Source organism: Rhinoderma darwinii (genome assembly GCF_050947455.1).
Source record: "Rhinoderma darwinii isolate aRhiDar2 chromosome 5 unlocalized genomic scaffold, aRhiDar2.hap1 SUPER_5_unloc_40, whole genome shotgun sequence".
Lineage (NCBI taxonomy): Eukaryota > Metazoa > Chordata > Amphibia > Anura > Rhinodermatidae > Rhinoderma > Rhinoderma darwinii.
Genome location: NW_027461799.1, coordinates 300,390 through 320,440, shown reverse-complemented (window position 1 = coordinate 320,440; position 20,051 = coordinate 300,390). Strand labels below are relative to the sequence as shown.

Sequence of the window (20,051 nt, the reverse complement as noted above, 5' to 3'; positions counted from 1 at the left end):
TGTGGCCTCCTGGAGGCAACTAGCTGTGCAAAAAAAAGACAGCCTGGCGGCCGGCTGTTGCAGTGTTGCCCTCTCAGGCAACACTGAGTGACTGACTGAGCCTCACCGTCTTATATAAAGTTCAGACGGAACTTTGCACGTGTCATAGTGAGCCCTCAGGATTCCAGAGCCAGCTTTCTGACATCATAATGGGGCCTCAGAGATAAAAGCCTGGGCCCAGGCAGTGTTGGTCAGTGCTGCTCAGCAGGCAGCACTGGACTGGACTGGATTACAGCTGATACAAGGTGTGAAGGAACAAGGGGTGGCTGTGGGCATGCACTTGCTGCCACTGCCAGTGTTTATCTGCATGGCAGCAGGGCATTTGGGCGTTGCCAGGAAGGCGTTTTTATGTAGATTCCTCCTCTTTCAGCACTGCATTGTGGTGCAAGCAAAAGAAGCAAATCCTGTCTGGCTTCCTCTCCGGCCTTTATTCACCTCCCGTGTAGCTGTGAGTGTGTGAGCCTGCAGGGCCCCATGGAATTGCCTAGAAGTAGGCTGAATCGCTGCAAGGGCTGAACAGCAGTATCGGGCAGGCTCGGGCAACGCGCGGCCCGTTCGGGTTATCGCTTCTCGGCCTTTTGGCTAAGATCAAGTGTAGTATCTGTTCTTATCAGTTTAATATCTGATACGTCCCCTATCTGGGGACCATATATTAAATGGATTTTTAGAACAGAGAGATGGAAATAGAGCTTGCTCTGTCCACTCCACGCATTGACCTGGTATTGCAGTCAGTATTTCCAGGACCGGTGCACCCTTTCCTTATGTGTTGACTAAAAGCAGATTCCAAAAGTGTTTTTTGTCTTTGCTATTGTTTCTGTCTTTCTGAAGGGATCTCCCCTTTTAATCCCATTATTTCAACACCTGTTGGACAATGCATGAGTGATAATGAGCTCATTGATTAAATGCAATTAATGAATAGATTGCCACCTCTTGTTGTGTGTCGTCTGTGTTTCTGTGTTTCCGGCATTTCACATTGGAACACCTCATTCACCTTCCTTGTCTTCTCTCCGCCCTCCCTTTTAGGTAAGTTAAAGAGCTGCACCTGAGCCAGCCACTGATTGATTGATTGATTGATTGATTGATTGATTGATTGATTGATTGATTGATTGATGCAGCACAACAGTCAAATAGTGGAGTGGAGTAGGGGAACAGCAAACAGCCAATAAAGCAGCCCGCCCGCTCGCCTGCCCGCCACAATGGACCTACCTGTGTACACTAGATGGATGTGATGGAATGTACTGTCGTCCCTACATTTCAAGAAGAAGTAAGAATTGCAGTTGCAACAAAGCCTTGCTTGCCTACAAAGAGAGCAGCAATTTGGATTTGTTACTATGTTACCTAGAAGAATAACAAACTGTGCAAGGATGGAGGTTGTAGGAGCAAGGAGAAGTTGTCTGTAAAGTTGGTGGATGCCTATTTTCCATTTTGCAGTCCCTTGTCTCCCTCTTGTGGCCTCCTGGAGGCAACTAGCTGTGCAAAAAAAAGACAGCCTGGCGGCCGGCTGTTGCAGTGTTGCCCTCTCAGGCAACACTGAGTGACTGACTGAGCCTCACCGTCTTATATAAAGTTCAGACGGAACTTTGCACGTGTCATAGTGGAGCCCTCAGGATTCCAGAGCCAGCTTTCTGACATCATAATGGGGCCTCAGAGATAAAAGCCTGGGCCCAGGCAGTGTTGGTCAGTGCTGCTCAGCAGGCAGCACTGGACTGGACTGGATTACAGCTGATACAAGGTGTGAAGGAACAAGGGGTGGCTGTGGGCATGCACTTGCTGCCGCTGCCAGTGTTTATCTGCATGGCAGCAGGGCATTTGGGCGTTGCCAGGAAGGCGTTTTTATGTAGATTCCTCCTCTTTCAGCACTGCATTGTGGTGCAAGCAAAAGAAGCAAATCCTGTCTGGCTTCCTCTCCGGCCTTTATTCACCTCCCGTGTAGCTGTGAGTGTGTGAGCCTGCAGGGCCCCATGGAATTGCCTAGAAGTAGGCTGAATCGCTGCAAGGGCTGAACAGCAGTATCGGGCAGGCTCGGGCAACGCGCGGCCCGTTCGGGTTATCGCTTCTCGGCCTTTTGGCTAAGATCAAGTGTAGTATCTGTTCTTATCAGTTTAATATCTGATACGTCCCCTATCTGGGGACCATATATTAAATGGATTTTTAGAACAGGGAGATGGAAATAGAGCTTGCTCTGTCCACTCCACGCATTGACCTGGTATTGCAGTATTTCCAGGACCGGTGCACCCTTTCCTTATGTGTTGACTAAAAGCAGATTCCAAAAGTGTTTTTTGTCTTTGCTATTGTTTCTGTCTTTCTGAAGGGATCTCCCCTTTTAATCCCATTATTTCAACACCTGTTGGACAATGCATGAGTGATAATGAGCTCATTGATTAAATGCAATTAATGAATAGATTGCCACCTCTTGTTGTGTGTCGTCTGTGTTTCTGTGTTTCCGGCATTTCACATTGGAACACCTCATTCACCTTCCTTGTCTTCTCTCCGCCCTCCCTTTTAGGTAAGTTAAAGAGCTGCACCTGAGCCAGCCACTGATTGATTGATTGATTGATTGATTGATTGATTGATTGATTGATTGATTGATTGATGCAGCACAACAGTCAAATAGTGGAGTGGAGTAGGGGAACAGCAAACAGCCAATAAAGCAGCCCGCCCGCTCGCCTGCCCGCCACAATGGACCTACCTGTGTACACTAGATGGATGTGATGGAATGTACTGTCGTCCCTACATTTCAAGAAGAAGTAAGAATTGCAGTTGCAACAAAGCCTTGCTTGCCTACAAAGAGAGCAGCAATTTGGATTTGTTACTATGTTACCTAGAAGAATAACAAACTGTGCAAGGATGGAGGTTGTAGGAGCAAGGAGAAGTTGTCTGTAAAGTTGGTGGATGCCTATTTTCCATTTTGCAGTCCCTTGTCTCCCTCTTGTGGCCTCCTGGAGGCAACTAGCTGTGCAAAAAAAAGACAGCCTGGCGGCCGGCTGTTGCAGTGTTGCCCTCTCAGGCAACACTGAGTGACTGACTGAGCCTCACCGTCTTATATAAAGTTCAGACGGAACTTTGCACGTGTCATAGTGGAGCCCTCAGGATTCCAGAGCCAGCTTTCTGACATCATAATGGGGCCTCAGAGATAAAAGCCTGGGCCCAGGCAGTGTTGGTCAGTGCTGCTCAGCAGGCAGCACTGGACTGGACTGGATTACAGCTGATACAAGGTGTGAAGGAACAAGGGGTGGCTGTGGGCATGCACTTGCTGCTGCTGCCAGTGTTTATCTGCATGGCAGCAGGGCATTTGGGCGTTGCCAGGAAGGCGTTTTTATGTAGATTCCTCCTCTTTCAGCACTGCATTGTGGTGCAAGCAAAAGAAGCAAATCCTGTCTGGCTTCCTCTCCGGCCTTTATTCACCTCCCGTGTAGCTGTGAGTGTGTGAGCCTGCAGGGCCCCATGGAATTGCCTAGAAGTAGGCTGAATCGCTGCAAGGGCTGAACAGCAGTATCGGGCAGGCTCGGGCAACGCGCGGCCCGTTCGGGTTATCGCTTCTCGGCCTTTTGGCTAAGATCAAGTGTAGTATCTGTTCTTATCAGTTTAATATCTGATACGTCCCCTATCTGGGGACCATATATTAAATGGATTTTTAGAACAGGGAGATGGAAATAGAGCTTGCTCTGTCCACTCCACGCATTGACCTGGTATTGCAGTATTTCCAGGACCGGTGCACCCTTTCCTTATGTGTTGACTAAAAGCAGATTCCAAAAGTGTTTTTTGTCTTTGCTATTGTTTCTGTCTTTCTGAAGGGATCTCCCCTTTTAATCCCATTATTTCAACACCTGTTGGACAATGCATGAGTGATAATGAGCTCATTGATTAAATGCAATTAATGAATAGATTGCCACCTCTTGTTGTGTGTCGTCTGTGTTTCTGTGTTTCCGGCATTTCACATTGGAACACCTCATTCACCTTCCTTGTCTTCTCTCCGCCCTCCCTTTTAGGTAAGTTAAAGAGCTGCACCTGAGCCAGCCACTGATTGATTGATTGATTGATTGATTGATTGATTGATTGATTGATTGATTGATTGATTGCAGCACAACAGTCAAATAGTGGAGTGGAGTAGGGGAACAGCAAACAGCCAATAAAGCAGCCCGCCCGCTCGCCTGCCCGCCACAATGGACCTACCTGTGTACACTAGATGGATGTGATGGAATGTACTGTCGTCCCTACATTTCAAGAAGAAGTAAGAATTGCAGTTGCAACAAAGCCTTGCTTGCCTACAAAGAGAGCAGCAATTTGGATTTGTTACTATGTTACCTAGAAGAATAACAAACTGTGCAAGGATGGAGGTTGTAGGAGCAAGGAGAAGTTGTCTGTAAAGTTGGTGGATGCCTATTTTCCATTTTGCAGTCCCTTGTCTCCCTCTTGTGGCCTCCTGGAGGCAACTAGCTGTGCAAAAAAAAGACAGCCTGGCGGCCGGCTGTTGCAGTGTTGCCCTCTCAGGCAACACTGAGTGACTGACTGAGCCTCACCGTCTTATATAAAGTTCAGACGGAACTTTGCACGTGTCATAGTGGAGCCCTCAGGATTCCAGAGCCAGCTTTCTGACATCATAATGGGGCCTCAGAGATAAAAGCCTGGGCCCAGGCAGTGTTGGTCAGTGCTGCTCAGCAGGCAGCACTGGACTGGACTGGATTACAGCTGATACAAGGTGTGAAGGAACAAGGGGTGGCTGTGGGCATGCACTTGCTGCCGCTGCCAGTGTTTATCTGCATGGCAGCAGGGCATTTGGGCGTTGCCAGGAAGGCGTTTTTATGTAGATTCCTCCTCTTTCAGCACTGCATTGTGGTGCAAGCAAAAGAAGCAAATCCTGTCTGGCTTCCTCTCCGGCCTTTATTCACCTCCCGTGTAGCTGTGAGTGTGTGAGCCTGCAGGGCCCCATGGAATTGCCTAGAAGTAGGCTGAATCGCTGCAAGGGCTGAACAGCAGTATCGGGCAGGCTCGGGCAACGCGCGGCCCGTTCGGGTTATCGCTTCTCGGCCTTTTGGCTAAGATCAAGTGTAGTATCTGTTCTTATCAGTTTAATATCTGATACGTCCCCTATCTGGGGACCATATATTAAATGGATTTTTAGAACAGGGAGATGGAAATAGAGCTTGCTCTGTCCACTCCACGCATTGACCTGGTATTGCAGTATTTCCAGGACCGGTGCACCCTTTCCTTATGTGTTGACTAAAAGCAGATTCCAAAAGTGTTTTTTGTCTTTGCTATTGTTTCTGTCTTTCTGAAGGGATCTCCCCTTTTAATCCCATTATTTCAACACCTGTTGGACAATGCATGAGTGATAATGAGCTCATTGATTAAATGCAATTAATGAATAGATTGCCACCTCTTGTTGTGTGTCGTCTGTGTTTCTGTGTTTCCGGCATTTCACATTGGAACACCTCATTCACCTTCCTTGTCTTCTCTCCGCCCTCCCTTTTAGGTAAGTTAAAGAGCTGCACCTGAGCCAGCCACTGATTGATTGATTGATTGATTGATTGATTGATTGATTGATTGATTGATTGATTGATTGATGCAGCACAACAGTCAAATAGTGGAGTGGAGTAGGGGAACAGCAAACAGCCAATAAAGCAGCCCGCCCGCTCGCCTGCCCGCCACAATGGACCTACCTGTGTACACTAGATGGATGTGATGGAATGTACTGTCGTCCCTACATTTCAAGAAGAAGTAAGAATTGCAGTTGCAACAAAGCCTTGCTTGCCTACAAAGAGAGCAGCAATTTGGATTTGTTACTATGTTACCTAGAAGAATAACAAACTGTGCAAGGATGGAGGTTGTAGGAGCAAGGAGAAGTTGTCTGTAAAGTTGGTGGATGCCTATTTTCCATTTTGCAGTCCCTTGTCTCCCTCTTGTGGCCTCCTGGAGGCAACTAGCTGTGCAAAAAAAAGACAGCCTGGCGGCCGGCTGTTGCAGTGTTGCCCTCTCAGGCAACACTGAGTGACTGACTGAGCCTCACCGTCTTATATAAAGTTCAGACGGAACTTTGCACGTGTCATAGTGGAGCCCTCAGGATTCCAGAGCCAGCTTTCTGACATCATAATGGGGCCTCAGAGATAAAAGCCTGGGCCCAGGCAGTGTTGGTCAGTGCTGCTCAGCAGGCAGCACTGGACTGGACTGGATTACAGCTGATACAAGGTGTGAAGGAACAAGGGGTGGCTGTGGGCATGCACTTGCTGCCGCTGCCAGTGTTTATCTGCATGGCAGCAGGGCATTTGGGCGTTGCCAGGAAGGCGTTTTTATGTAGATTCCTCCTCTTTCAGCACTGCATTGTGGTGCAAGCAAAAGAAGCAAATCCTGTCTGGCTTCCTCTCCGGCCTTTATTCACCTCCCGTGTAGCTGTGAGTGTGTGAGCCTGCAGGGCCCCATGGAATTGCCTAGAAGTAGGCTGAATCGCTGCAAGGGCTGAACAGCAGTATCGGGCAGGCTCGGGCAACGCGCGGCCCGTTCGGGTTATCGCTTCTCGGCCTTTTGGCTAAGATCAAGTGTAGTATCTGTTCTTATCAGTTTAATATCTGATACGTCCCCTATCTGGGGACCATATATTAAATGGATTTTTAGAACAGGGAGATGGAAATAGAGCTTGCTCTGTCCACTCCACGCATTGACCTGGTATTGCAGTATTTCCAGGACCGGTGCACCCTTTCCTTATGTGTTGACTAAAAGCAGATTCCAAAAGTGTTTTTTGTCTTTGCTATTGTTTCTGTCTTTCTGAAGGGATCTCCCCTTTTAATCCCATTATTTCAACACCTGTTGGACAATGCATGAGTGATAATGAGCTCATTGATTAAATGCAATTAATGAATAGATTGCCACCTCTTGTTGTGTGTCGTCTGTGTTTCTGTGTTTCCGGCATTTCACATTGGAACACCTCATTCACCTTCCTTGTCTTCTCTCCGCCCTCCCTTTTAGGTAAGTTAAAGAGCTGCACCTGAGCCAGCCACTGATTGATTGATTGATTGATTGATTGATTGATTGATTGATTGATTGATTGATTGATGCAGCACAACAGTCAAATAGTGGAGTGGAGTAGGGGAACAGCAAACAGCCAATAAAGCAGCCCGCCCGCTCGCCTGCCCGCCACAATGGACCTACCTGTGTACACTAGATGGATGTGATGGAATGTACTGTCGTCCCTACATTTCAAGAAGAAGTAAGAATTGCAGTTGCAACAAAGCCTTGCTTGCCTACAAAGAGAGCAGCAATTTGGATTTGTTACTATGTTACCTAGAAGAATAACAAACTGTGCAAGGATGGAGGTTGTAGGAGCAAGGAGAAGTTGTCTGTAAAGTTGGTGGATGCCTATTTTCCATTTTGCAGTCCCTTGTCTCCCTCTTGTGGCCTCCTGGAGGCAACTAGCTGTGCAAAAAAAAGACAGCCTGGCGGCCGGCTGTTGCAGTGTTGCCCTCTCAGGCAACACTGAGTGACTGACTGAGCCTCACCGTCTTATATAAAGTTCAGACGGAACTTTGCACGTGTCATAGTGGAGCCCTCAGGATTCCAGAGCCAGCTTTCTGACATCATAATGGGGCCTCAGAGATAAAAGCCTGGGCCCAGGCAGTGTTGGTCAGTGCTGCTCAGCAGGCAGCACTGGACTGGACTGGATTACAGCTGATACAAGGTGTGAAGGAACAAGGGGTGGCTGTGGGCATGCACTTGCTGCCGCTGCCAGTGTTTATCTGCATGGCAGCAGGGCATTTGGGCGTTGCCAGGAAGGCGTTTTTATGTAGATTCCTCCTCTTTCAGCACTGCATTGTGGTGCAAGCAAAAGAAGCAAATCCTGTCTGGCTTCCTCTCCGGCCTTTATTCACCTCCCGTGTAGCTGTGAGTGTGTGAGCCTGCAGGGCCCCATGGAATTGCCTAGAAGTAGGCTGAATCGCTGCAAGGGCTGAACAGCAGTATCGGGCAGGCTCGGGCAACGCGCGGCCCGTTCGGGTTATCGCTTCTCTGCCTTTTGGCTAAGATCAAGTGTAGTATCTGTTCTTATCAGTTTAATATCTGATACGTCCCCTATCTGGGGACCATATATTAAATGGATTTTTAGAACAGGGAGATGGAAATAGAGCTTGCTCTGTCCACTCCACGCATTGACCTGGTATTGCAGTATTTCCAGGACCGGTGCACCCTTTCCTTATGTGTTGACTAAAAGCAGATTCCAAAAGTGTTTTTTGTCTTTGCTATTGTTTCTGTCTTTCTGAAGGGATCTCCCCTTTTAATCCCATTATTTCAACACCTGTTGGACAATGCATGAGTGATAATGAGCTCATTGATTAAATGCAATTAATGAATAGATTGCCACCTCTTGTTGTGTGTCGTCTGTGTTTCTGTGTTTCCGGCATTTCACATTGGAACACCTCATTCACCTTCCTTGTCTTCTCTCCGCCCTCCCTTTTAGGTAAGTTAAAGAGCTGCACCTGAGCCAGCCACTGATTGATTGATTGATTGATTGATTGATTGATTGATTGATGCAGCACAACAGTCAAATAGTGGAGTGGAGTAGGGGAACAGCAAACAGCCAATAAAGCAGCCCGCCCGCTCGCCTGCCCGCCACAATGGACCTACCTGTGTACACTAGATGGATGTGATGGAATGTACTGTCGTCCCTACATTTCAAGAAGAAGTAAGAATTGCAGTTGCAACAAAGCCTTGCTTGCCTACAAAGAGAGCAGCAATTTGGATTTGTTACTATGTTACCTAGAAGAATAACAAACTGTGCAAGGATGGAGGTTGTAGGAGCAAGGAGAAGTTGTCTGTAAAGTTGGTGGATGCCTATTTTCCATTTTGCAGTCCCTTGTCTCCCTCTTGTGGCCTCCTGGAGGCAACTAGCTGTGCAAAAAAAAGACAGCCTGGCGGCCGGCTGTTGCAGTGTTGCCCTCTCAGGCAACACTGAGTGACTGACTGAGCCTCACCGTCTTATATAAAGTTCAGACGGAACTTTGCACGTGTCATAGTGGAGCCCTCAGGATTCCAGAGCCAGCTTTCTGACATCATAATGGGGCCTCAGAGATAAAAGCCTGGGCCCAGGCAGTGTTGGTCAGTGCTGCTCAGCAGGCAGCACTGGACTGGACTGGATTACAGCTGATACAAGGTGTGAAGGAACAAGGGGTGGCTGTGGGCATGCACTTGCTGCCGCTGCCAGTGTTTATCTGCATGGCAGCAGGGCATTTGGGCGTTGCCAGGAAGGCGTTTTTATGTAGATTCCTCCTCTTTCAGCACTGCATTGTGGTGCAAGCAAAAGAAGCAAATCCTGTCTGGCTTCCTCTCCGGCCTTTATTCACCTCCCGTGTAGCTGTGAGTGTGTGAGCCTGCAGGGCCCCATGGAATTGCCTAGAAGTAGGCTGAATCGCTGCAAGGGCTGAACAGCAGTATCGGGCAGGCTCTGGCAACGCGCGGCCCGTTCGGGTTATCGCTTCTCGGCCTTTTGGCTAAGATCAAGTGTAGTATCTGTTCTTATCAGTTTAATATCTGATACGTCCCCTATCTGGGGACCATATATTAAATGGATTTTTAGAACAGGGAGATGGAAATAGAGCTTGCTCTGTCCACTCCACGCATTGACCTGGTATTGCAGTATTTCCAGGACCGGTGCACCCTTTCCTTATGTGTTGACTAAAAGCAGATTCCAAAAGTGTTTTTTGTCTTTGCTATTGTTTCTGTCTTTCTGAAGGGATCTCCCCTTTTAATCCCATTATTTCAACACCTGTTGGACAATGCATGAGTGATAATGAGCTCATTGATTAAATGCAATTAATGAATAGATTGCCACCTCTTGTTGTGTGTCGTCTGTGTTTCTGTGTTTCCGGCATTTCACATTGGAACACCTCATTCACCTTCCTTGTCTTCTCTCCGCCCTCCCTTTTAGGTAAGTTAAAGAGCTGCACCTGAGCCAGCCACTGATTGATTGATTGATTGATTGATTGATTGATTGATTGATTGATTGATTGATGCAGCACAACAGTCAAATAGTGGAGTGGAGTAGGGGAACAGCAAACAGCCAATAAAGCAGCCCGCCCGCTCGCCTGCCCGCCACAATGGACCTACCTGTGTACACTAGATGGATGTGATGGAATGTACTGTCGTCCCTACATTTCAAGAAGAAGTAAGAATTGCAGTTGCAACAAAGCCTTGCTTGCCTACAAAGAGAGCAGCAATTTGGATTTGTTACTATGTTACCTAGAAGAATAACAAACTGTGCAAGGATGGAGGTTGTAGGAGCAAGGAGAAGTTGTCTGTAAAGTTGGTGGATGCCTATTTTCCATTTTGCAGTCCCTTGTCTCCCTCTTGTGGCCTCCTGGAGGCAACTAGCTGTGCAAAAAAAAGACAGCCTGGCGGCCGGCTGTTGCAGTGTTGCCCTCTCAGGCAACACTGAGTGACTGACTGAGCCTCACCGTCTTATATAAAGTTCAGACGGAACTTTGCACGTGTCATAGTGGAGCCCTCAGGATTCCAGAGCCAGCTTTCTGACATCATAATGGGGCCTCAGAGATAAAAGCCTGGGCCCAGGCAGTGTTGGTCAGTGCTGCTCAGCAGGCAGCACTGGACTGGACTGGATTACAGCTGATACAAGGTGTGAAGGAACAAGGGGTGGCTGTGGGCATGCACTTGCTGCCGCTGCCAGTGTTTATCTGCATGGCAGCAGGGCATTTGGGCGTTGCCAGGAAGGCGTTTTTATGTAGATTCCTCCTCTTTCAGCACTGCATTGTGGTGCAAGCAAAAGAAGCAAATCCTGTCTGGCTTCCTCTCCGGCCTTTATTCACCTCCCGTGTAGCTGTGAGTGTGTGAGCCTGCAGGGCCCCATGGAATTGCCTAGAAGTAGGCTGAATCGCTGCAAGGGCTGAACAGCAGTATCGGGCAGGCTCGGGCAACGCGCGGCCCGTTCGGGTTATCGCTTCTCGGCCTTTTGGCTAAGATCAAGTGTAGTATCTGTTCTTATCAGTTTAATATCTGATACGTCCCCTATCTGGGGACCATATATTAAATGGATTTTTAGAACAGGGAGATGGAAATAGAGCTTGCTCTGTCCACTCCACGCATTGACCTGGTATTGCAGTATTTCCAGGACCGGTGCACCCTTTCCTTATGTGTTGACTAAAAGCAGATTCCAAAAGTGTTTTTTGTCTTTGCTATTGTTTCTGTCTTTCTGAAGGGATCTCCCCTTTTAATCCCATTATTTCAACACCTGTTGGACAATGCATGAGTGATAATGAGCTCATTGATTAAATGCAATTAATGAATAGATTGCCACCTCTTGTTGTGTGTCGTCTGTGTTTCTGTGTTTCCGGCATTTCACATTGGAACACCTCATTCACCTTCCTTGTCTTCTCTCCGCCCTCCCTTTTAGGTAAGTTAAAGAGCTGCACCTGAGCCAGCCACTGATTGATTGATTGATTGATTGATTGATTGATTGATTGATTGATTGATTGATTGATTGATTGATGCAGCACAACAGTCAAATAGTGGAGTGGAGTAGGGGAACAGCAAACAGCCAATAAAGCAGCCCGCCCGCTCGCCTGCCCGCCACAATGGACCTACCTGTGTACACTAGATGGATGTGATGGAATGTACTGTCGTCCCTACATTTCAAGAAGAAGTAAGAATTGCAGTTGCAACAAAGCCTTGCTTGCCTACAAAGAGAGCAGCAATTTGGATTTGTTACTATGTTACCTAGAAGAATAACAAACTGTGCAAGGATGGAGGTTGTAGGAGCAAGGAGAAGTTGTCTGTAAAGTTGGTGGATGCCTATTTTCCATTTTGCAGTCCCTTGTCTCCCTCTTGTGGCCTCCTGGAGGCAACTAGCTGTGCAAAAAAAAGACAGCCTGGCGGCCGGCTGTTGCAGTGTTGCCCTCTCAGGCAACACTGAGTGACTGACTGAGCCTCACCGTCTTATATAAAGTTCAGACGGAACTTTGCACGTGTCATAGTGGAGCCCTCAGGATTCCAGAGCCAGCTTTCTGACATCATAATGGGGCCTCAGAGATAAAAGCCTGGGCCCAGGCAGTGTTGGTCAGTGCTGCTCAGCAGGCAGCACTGGACTGGACTGGATTACAGCTGATACAAGGTGTGAAGGAACAAGGGGTGGCTGTGGGCATGCACTTGCTGCCGCTGCCAGTGTTTATCTGCATGGCAGCAGGGCATTTGGGCGTTGCCAGGAAGGCGTTTTTATGTAGATTCCTCCTCTTTCAGCACTGCATTGTGGTGCAAGCAAAAGAAGCAAATCCTGTCTGGCTTCCTCTCCGGCCTTTATTCACCTCCCGTGTAGCTGTGAGTGTGTGAGCCTGCAGGGCCCCATGGAATTGCCTAGAAGTAGGCTGAATCGCTGCAAGGGCTGAACAGCAGTATCGGGCAGGCTCGGGCAACGCGCGGCCCGTTCGGGTTATCGCTTCTCGGCCTTTTGGCTAAGATCAAGTGTAGTATCTGTTCTTATCAGTTTAATATCTGATACGTCCCCTATCTGGGGACCATATATTAAATGGATTTTTAGAACAGGGAGATGGAAATAGAGCTTGCTCTGTCCACTCCACGCATTGACCTGGTATTGCAGTATTTCCAGGACCGGTGCACCCTTTCCTTATGTGTTGACTAAAAGCAGATTCCAAAAGTGTTTTTTGTCTTTGCTATTGTTTCTGTCTTTCTGAAGGGATCTCCCCTTTTAATCCCATTATTTCAACACCTGTTGGACAATGCATGAGTGATAATGAGCTCATTGATTAAATGCAATTAATGAATAGATTGCCACCTCTTGTTGTGTGTCGTCTGTGTTTCTGTGTTTCCGGCATTTCACATTGGAACACCTCATTCACCTTCCTTGTCTTCTCTCCGCCCTCCCTTTTAGGTAAGTTAAAGAGCTGCACCTGAGCCAGCCACTGATTGATTGATTGATTGATTGATTGATTGATGCAGCACAACAGTCAAATAGTGGAGTGGAGTAGGGGAACAGCAAACAGCCAATAAAGCAGCCCGCCCGCTCGCCTGCCCGCCACAATGGACCTACCTGTGTACACTAGATGGATGTGATGGAATGTACTGTCGTCCCTACATTTCAAGAAGAAGTAAGAATTGCAGTTGCAACAAAGCCTTGCTTGCCTACAAAGAGAGCAGCAATTTGGATTTGTTACTATGTTACCTAGAAGAATAACAAACTGTGCAAGGATGGAGGTTGTAGGAGCAAGGAGAAGTTGTCTGTAAAGTTGGTGGATGCCTATTTTCCATTTTGCAGTCCCTTGTCTCCCTCTTGTGGCCTCCTGGAGGCAACTAGCTGTGCAAAAAAAAGACAGCCTGGCGGCCGGCTGTTGCAGTGTTGCCCTCTCAGGCAACACTGAGTGACTGACTGAGCCTCACCGTCTTATATAAAGTTCAGACGGAACTTTGCACGTGTCATAGTGGAGCCCTCAGGATTCCAGAGCCAGCTTTCTGACATCATAATGGGGCCTCAGAGATAAAAGCCTGGGCCCAGGCAGTGTTGGTCAGTGCTGCTCAGCAGGCAGCACTGGACTGGACTGGATTACAGCTGATACAAGGTGTGAAGGAACAAGGGGTGGCTGTGGGCATGCACTTGCTGCCGCTGCCAGTGTTTATCTGCATGGCAGCAGGGCATTTGGGCGTTGCCAGGAAGGCGTTTTTATGTAGATTCCTCCTCTTTCAGCACTGCATTGTGGTGCAAGCAAAAGAAGCAAATCCTGTCTGGCTTCCTCTCCGGCCTTTATTCACCTCCCGTGTAGCTGTGAGTGTGTGAGCCTGCAGGGCCCCATGGAATTGCCTAGAAGTAGGCTGAATCGCTGCAAGGGCTGAACAGCAGTATCGGGCAGGCTCGGGCAACGCGCGGCCCGTTCGGGTTATCGCTTCTCGGCCTTTTGGCTAAGATCAAGTGTAGTATCTGTTCTTATCAGTTTAATATCTGATACGTCCCCTCTCTGGGGACCATATATTAAATGGATTTTTAGAACAGGGAGATGGAAATAGAGCTTGCTCTGTCCACTCCACGCATTGACCTGGTATTGCAGTATTTCCAGGACCGGTGCACCCTTTCCTTATGTGTTGACTAAAAGCAGATTCCAAAAGTGTTTTTTGTCTTTGCTATTGTTTCTGTCTTTCTGAAGGGATCTCCCCTTTTAATCCCATTATTTCAACACCTGTTGGACAATGCATGAGTGATAATGAGCTCATTGATTAAATGCAATTAATGAATAGATTGCCACCTCTTGTTGTGTGTCGTCTGTGTTTCTGTGTTTCCGGCATTTCACATTGGAACACCTCATTCACCTTCCTTGTCTTCTCTCCGCCCTCCCTTTTAGGTAAGTTAAAGAGCTGCACCTGAGCCAGCCACTGATTGATTGATTGATTGATTGATTGATTGATTGATTGATGCAGCACAACAGTCAAATAGTGGAGTGGAGTAGGGGAACAGCAAACAGCCAATAAAGCAGCCCGCCCGCTCGCCTGCCCGCCACAATGGACCTACCTGTGTACACTAGATGGATGTGATGGAATGTACTGTCGTCCCTACATTTCAAGAAGAAGTAAGAATTGCAGTTGCAACAAAGCCTTGCTTGCCTACAAAGAGAGCAGCAATTTGGATTTGTTACTATGTTACCTAGAAGAATAACAAACTGTGCAAGGATGGATGTTGTAGGAGCAAGGAGAAGTTGTCTGTAAAGTTGGTGGATGCCTATTTTCCATTTTGCAGTCCCTTGTCTCCCTCTTGTGGCCTCCTGGAGGCAACTAGCTGTGCAAAAAAAAGACAGCCTGGCGGCCGGCTGTTGCAGTGTTGCCCTCTCAGGCAACACTGAGTGACTGACTGAGCCTCACCGTCTTATATAAAGTTCAGACGGAACTTTGCACGTGTCATAGTGGAGCCCTCAGGATTCCAGAGCCAGCTTTCTGACATCATAATGGGGCCTCAGAGATAAAAGCCTGGGCCCAGGCAGTGTTGGTCAGTGCTGCTCAGCAGGCAGCACTGGACTGGACTGGATTACAGCTGATACAAGGTGTGAAGGAACAAGGGGTGGCTGTGGGCATGCACTTGCTGCCGCTGCCAGTGTTTATCTGCATGGCAGCAGGGCATTTGGGCGTTGCCAGGAAGGCGTTTTTATGTAGATTCCTCCTCTTTCAGCACTGCATTGTGGTGCAAGCAAAAGAAGCAAATCCTGTCTGGCTTCCTCTCCGGCCTTTATTCACCTCCCGTGTAGCTGTGAGTGTGTGAGCCTGCAGGGCCCCATGGAATTGCCTAGAAGTAGGCTGAATCGCTGCAAGGGCTGAACAGCAGTATCGGGCAGGCTCGGGCAACGCGCGGCCCGTTCGGGTTATCGCTTCTCGGCCTTTTGGCTAAGATCAAGTGTAGTATCTGTTCTTATCAGTTTAATATCTGATACGTCCCCTATCTGGGGACCATATATTAAATGGATTTTTAGAACAGGGAGATGGAAATAGAGCTTGCTCTGTCCACTCCACGCATTGACCTGGTATTGCAGTATTTCCAGGACCGGTGCACCCTTTCCTTATGTGTTGACTAAAAGCAGATTCCAAAAGTGTTTTTTGTCTTTGCTATTGTTTCTGTCTTTCTGAAGGGATCTCCCCTTTTAATCCCATTATTTCAACACCTGTTGGACAATGCATGAGTGATAATGAGCTCATTGATTAAATGCAATTAATGAATAGATTGCCACCTCTTGTTGTGTGTCGTCTGTGTTTCTGTGTTTCCGGCATTTCACATTGGAACACCTCATTCACCTTCCTTGTCTTCTCTCCGCCCTCCCTTTTAGGTAAGTTAAAGAGCTGCACCTGAGCCAGCCACTGATTGATTGATTGATTGATTGATTGATTGATTGATTGATTGATTGATGCAGCACAACAGTCAAATAGTGGAGTGGAGTAGGGGAACAGCAAACAGCCAATAAAGCAGCCCGCCCGCTCGCCTGCCCGCCACAATGGACCTACCTGTGTACACTAGATGGATGTGATGGAATGTACTGTCGTCCCTACATTTCAAGAAGAAGTAAGAATTGCAGTTGCAACAAAGCCTTGCTTGCCTACAAAGAGAGCAGCAATTTGGATTTGTTACTATGTTACCTAGAAGAATAACAAACTGTGCAAGGATGGAGGTTGTAGGAGCAAGGAGAAGTTGTCTGTAAAGTTGGTGGATGCCTATTTTCCATTTTGCAGTCCCTTGTCTCCCTCTTGTGGCCTCCTGGAGGCAACTAGCTGTGCAAAAAAAAGACAGCCTGGCGGCCGGCTGTTGCAGTGTTGCCCTCTCAGGCAACACTGAGTGACTGACTGAGCCTCACCGTCTTATATAAAGTTCAGACGGAACTTTGCACGTGTCATAGTGGAGCCCTCAGGATTCCAGAGCCAGCTTTCTGACATCATAATGGGGCCTCAGAGATAAAAGCCTGGGCCCAGGCAGTGTTGGTCAGTGCTGCTCAGCAGGCAGCACTGGACTGGACTGGATTACAGCTGATACAAGGTGTGAAGGAACAAGGGGTGGCTGTGGGCATGCACTTGCTGCCGCTGCCAGTGTTTATCTGCATGGCAGCAGGGCATTTGGGCGTTGCCAGGAAGGCGTTTTTATGTAGATTCCTCCTCTTTCAGCACTGCATTGTGGTGCAAGCAAAAGAAGCAAATCCTGTCTGGCTTCCTCTCCGGCCTTTATTCACCTCCCGTGTAGCTGTGAGTGTGTGAGCCTGCAGAGCCCCATGGAATTGCCTAGAAGTAGGCTGAATCGCTGCAAGGGCTGAACAGCAGTATCGGGCAGGCTCGGGCAACGCGCGGCCCGTTCGGGTTATCGCTTCTCGGCCTTTTGGCTAAGATCAAGTGTAGTATCTGTTCTTATCAGTTTAATATCTGATACGTCCCCTATCTGGGGACCATATATTAAATGGATTTTTAGAACAGGGAGATGGAAATAGAGCTTGCTCTGTCCACTCCACGCATTGACCTGGTATTGCAGTATTTCCAGGACCGGTGCACCCTTTCCTTATGTGTTGACTAAAAGCAGATTCCAAAAGTGTTTTTTGTCTTTGCTATTGTTTCTGTCTTTCTGAAGGGATCTCCCCTTTTAATCCCATTATTTCAACACCTGTTGGACAATGCATGAGTGATAATGAGCTCATTGATTAAATGCAATTAATGAATAGATTGCCACCTCTTGTTGTGTGTCGTCTGTGTTTCTGTGTTTCCGGCATTTCACATTGGAACACCTCATTCACCTTCCTTGTCTTCTCTCCGCCCTCCCTTTTAGGTAAGTTAAAGAGCTGCACCTGAGCCAGCCACTGATTGATTGATTGATTGATTGATTGATTGATTGATTGATTGATTGATTGATTGATGCAGCACAACAGTCAAATAGTGGAGTGGAGTAGGGGAACAGCAAACAGCCAATAAAGCAGCCCGCCCGCTCGCCTGCCCGCCACAATGGACCTACCTGTGTACACTAGATGGATGTGATGGAATGTACTGTCGTCCCTACATTTCAAGAAGAAGTAAGAATTGCAGTTGCAACAAAGCCTTGCTTGCCTACAAAGAGAGCAGCAATTTGGATTTGTTACTATGTTACCTAGAAGAATAACAAACTGTGCAAGGATGGATGTTGTAGGAGCAAGGAGAAGTTGTCTGTAAAGTTGGTGGATGCCTATTTTCCATTTTGCAGTCCCTTGTCTCCCTCTTGTGGCCTCCTGGAGGCAACTAGCTGTGCAAAAAAAAGACAGCCTGGCGGCCGGCTGTTGCAGTGTTGCCCTCTCAGGCAACACTGAGTGACTGACTGAGCCTCACCGTCTTATATAAAGTTCAGACGGAACTTTGCACGTGTCATAGTGGAGCCCTCAGGATTCCAGAGCCAGCTTTCTGACATCATAATGGGGCCTCAGAGATAAAAGCCTGGGCCCAGGCAGTGTTGGTCAGTGCTGCTCAGCAGGCAGCACTGGACTGGACTGGATTACAGCTGATACAAGGTGTGAAGGAACAAGGGGTGGCTGTGGGCATGCACTTGCTGCCGCTGCCAGTGTTTATCTGCATGGCAGCAGGGCATTTGGGCGTTGCCAGGAAGGCGTTTTTATGTAGATTCCTCCTCTTTCAGCACTGCATTGTGGTGCAAGCAAAAGAAGCAAATCCTGTCTGGCTTCCTCTCCGGCCTTTATTCACCTCCCGTGTAGCTGTGAGTGTGTGAGCCTGCAGGGCCCCATGGAATTGCCTAGAAGTAGGCTGAATCGCTGCAAGGGCTGAACAGCAGTATCGGGCAGGCTCGGGCAACGCGCGGCCCGTTCGGGTTATCGCTTCTCGGCCTTTTGGCTAAGATCAAGTGTAGTATCTGTTCTTATCAGTTTAATATCTGATACGTCCCCTATCTGGGGACCATATATTAAATGGATTTTTAGAACAGGGAGATGGAAATAGAGCTTGCTCTGTCCACTCCACGCATTGACCTGGTATTGCAGTATTTCCAGGACCGGTGCACCCTTTCCTTATGTGTTGACTAAAAGCAGATTCCAAAAGTGTTTTTTGTCTTTGCTATTGTTTCTGTCTTTCTGAAGGGATCTCCCCTTTTAATCCCATTATTTCAACACCTGTTGGACAATGCATGAGTGATAATGAGCTCATTGATTAAATGCAATTAATGAATAGATTGCCACCTCTTGTTGTGTGTCGTCTGTGTTTCTGTGTTTCCGGCATTTCACATTGGAACACCTCATTCACCTTCCTTGTCTTCTCTCCGCCCTCCCTTTTAGGTAAGTTAAAGAGCTGCACCTGAGCCAGCCACTGATTGATTGATTGATTGATTGATTGATTGATTGATTGATTGATGCAGCACAACAGTCAAATAGTGGAGTGGAGTAGGGGAACAGCAAACAGCCAATAAAGCAGCCCGCCCGCTCGCCTGCCCGCCACAATGGACCTACCTGTGTACACTAGATGGATGTGATGGAATGTACTGTCGTCCCTACATTTCAAGAAGAAGTAAGAATTGCAGTTGCAACAAAGCCTTGCTTGCCTACAAAGAGAGCAGCAATTTGGATTTGTTACTATGTTACCTAGAAGAATAACAAACTGTGCAAGGATGGAGGTTGTAGGAGCAAGGAGAAGTTGTCTGTAAAGTTGGTGGATGCCTATTTTCCATTTTGCAGTCCCTTGTCTCCCTCTTGTGGCCTCCTGGAGGCAACTAGCTGTGCAAAAAAAAGACAGCCTGGCGGCCGGCTGTTGCAGTGTTGCCCTCTCAGGCAACACTGAGTGACTGACTGAGCCTCACCGTCTTATATAAAGTTCAGACGGAACTTTGCACGTGTCATAGTGGAGCCCTCAGGATTCCAGAGCCAGCTTTCTGACATCATAATGGGGCCTCAGAGATAAAAGCCTGGGCCCAGGCAGTGTTGGTCAGTGCTGCTCAGCAGGCAGCACTGGACTGGACTGGATTACAGCTGATACAAGGTGTGAAGGAACAAGGGGTGGCTGTGGGCATGCACTTGCTGCCGCTGCCAGTGTTTATCTGCATGGCAGCAGGGCATTTGGGCGTTGCCAGGAAGGCGTTTTTATGTAGATTCCTCCTCTTTCAGCACTGCATTGTGGTGCAAGCAAAAGAAGCAAATCCTGTCTGGCTTCCTCTCCGGCCTTTATTCACCTCCCGTGTAGCTGTGAGTGTGTGAGCCTGCAGGGCCCCATGGAATTGCCTAGAAGTAGGCTGAATCGCTGCAAGGGCTGAACAGCAGTATCGGGCAGGCTCGGGCAACGCGCGGCCCGTTCGGGTTATCGCTTCTCGGCCTTTTGGCTAAGATCAAGTGTAGTATCTGTTCTTATCAGTTTAATATCTGATACGTCCCCTATCTGGGGACCATATATTAAATGGATTTTTAGAACAGGGAGATGGAAATAGAGCTTGCTCTGTCCACTCCACGCATTGACCTGGTATTGCAGTATTTCCAGGACCGGTGCACCCTTTCCTTATGTGTTGACTAAAAGCAGATTCCAAAAGTGTTTTTTGT

At 47.9% G+C, this 20,051-nt stretch overlaps 14 non-coding genes across 14 annotated transcripts; all 14 read left to right on the top strand.

The window, feature by feature from the left end:
• The first annotated feature begins 601 nt into the window (after positions 1-601).
• LOC142692928 (U2 spliceosomal RNA) lies at positions 602-796 on the top strand. The gene has a single exon (XR_012861321.1). It is a non-coding gene; the product is annotated as a U2 spliceosomal RNA (small nuclear RNA).
• A 1,292-nt stretch (positions 797-2,088) lies between these two features.
• LOC142692871 (U2 spliceosomal RNA) lies at positions 2,089-2,279 on the top strand. The gene has a single exon (XR_012861270.1). It is a non-coding gene; the product is annotated as a U2 spliceosomal RNA (small nuclear RNA).
• A 1,292-nt stretch (positions 2,280-3,571) lies between these two features.
• Positions 3,572-3,762, top strand: LOC142692870 (U2 spliceosomal RNA). The gene has a single exon (XR_012861269.1). It is a non-coding gene; the product is annotated as a U2 spliceosomal RNA (small nuclear RNA).
• A 1,293-nt stretch (positions 3,763-5,055) lies between these two features.
• LOC142692869 (U2 spliceosomal RNA) lies at positions 5,056-5,246 on the top strand. Its single transcript, XR_012861268.1, has one exon. It is a non-coding gene; the product is annotated as a U2 spliceosomal RNA (small nuclear RNA).
• Positions 5,247-6,542: 1,296 nt separating this feature from the next.
• On the top strand, positions 6,543-6,733 carry LOC142692868 (U2 spliceosomal RNA). The gene has a single exon (XR_012861267.1). It is a non-coding gene; the product is annotated as a U2 spliceosomal RNA (small nuclear RNA).
• A 1,292-nt stretch (positions 6,734-8,025) lies between these two features.
• On the top strand, positions 8,026-8,216 carry LOC142692911 (U2 spliceosomal RNA). The gene has a single exon (XR_012861305.1). It is a non-coding gene; the product is annotated as a U2 spliceosomal RNA (small nuclear RNA).
• Positions 8,217-9,492: 1,276 nt separating this feature from the next.
• Positions 9,493-9,683, top strand: LOC142692867 (U2 spliceosomal RNA). The gene has a single exon (XR_012861266.1). It is a non-coding gene; the product is annotated as a U2 spliceosomal RNA (small nuclear RNA).
• A 1,288-nt stretch (positions 9,684-10,971) lies between these two features.
• Positions 10,972-11,162, top strand: LOC142692866 (U2 spliceosomal RNA). Its single transcript, XR_012861265.1, has one exon. It is a non-coding gene; the product is annotated as a U2 spliceosomal RNA (small nuclear RNA).
• A 1,300-nt stretch (positions 11,163-12,462) lies between these two features.
• Positions 12,463-12,653, top strand: LOC142692865 (U2 spliceosomal RNA). Its single transcript, XR_012861264.1, has one exon. It is a non-coding gene; the product is annotated as a U2 spliceosomal RNA (small nuclear RNA).
• Positions 12,654-13,921: 1,268 nt separating this feature from the next.
• On the top strand, positions 13,922-14,112 carry LOC142692915 (U2 spliceosomal RNA). Its single transcript, XR_012861309.1, has one exon. It is a non-coding gene; the product is annotated as a U2 spliceosomal RNA (small nuclear RNA).
• A 1,276-nt stretch (positions 14,113-15,388) lies between these two features.
• LOC142692864 (U2 spliceosomal RNA) lies at positions 15,389-15,579 on the top strand. The gene has a single exon (XR_012861263.1). It is a non-coding gene; the product is annotated as a U2 spliceosomal RNA (small nuclear RNA).
• Positions 15,580-16,863: 1,284 nt separating this feature from the next.
• Positions 16,864-17,054, top strand: LOC142692863 (U2 spliceosomal RNA). Its single transcript, XR_012861262.1, has one exon. It is a non-coding gene; the product is annotated as a U2 spliceosomal RNA (small nuclear RNA).
• Positions 17,055-18,346: 1,292 nt separating this feature from the next.
• LOC142692861 (U2 spliceosomal RNA) lies at positions 18,347-18,537 on the top strand. Its single transcript, XR_012861261.1, has one exon. It is a non-coding gene; the product is annotated as a U2 spliceosomal RNA (small nuclear RNA).
• Positions 18,538-19,817: 1,280 nt separating this feature from the next.
• On the top strand, positions 19,818-20,008 carry LOC142692859 (U2 spliceosomal RNA). The gene has a single exon (XR_012861259.1). It is a non-coding gene; the product is annotated as a U2 spliceosomal RNA (small nuclear RNA).
• The last annotated feature ends 43 nt before the right edge of the window (positions 20,009-20,051 follow it).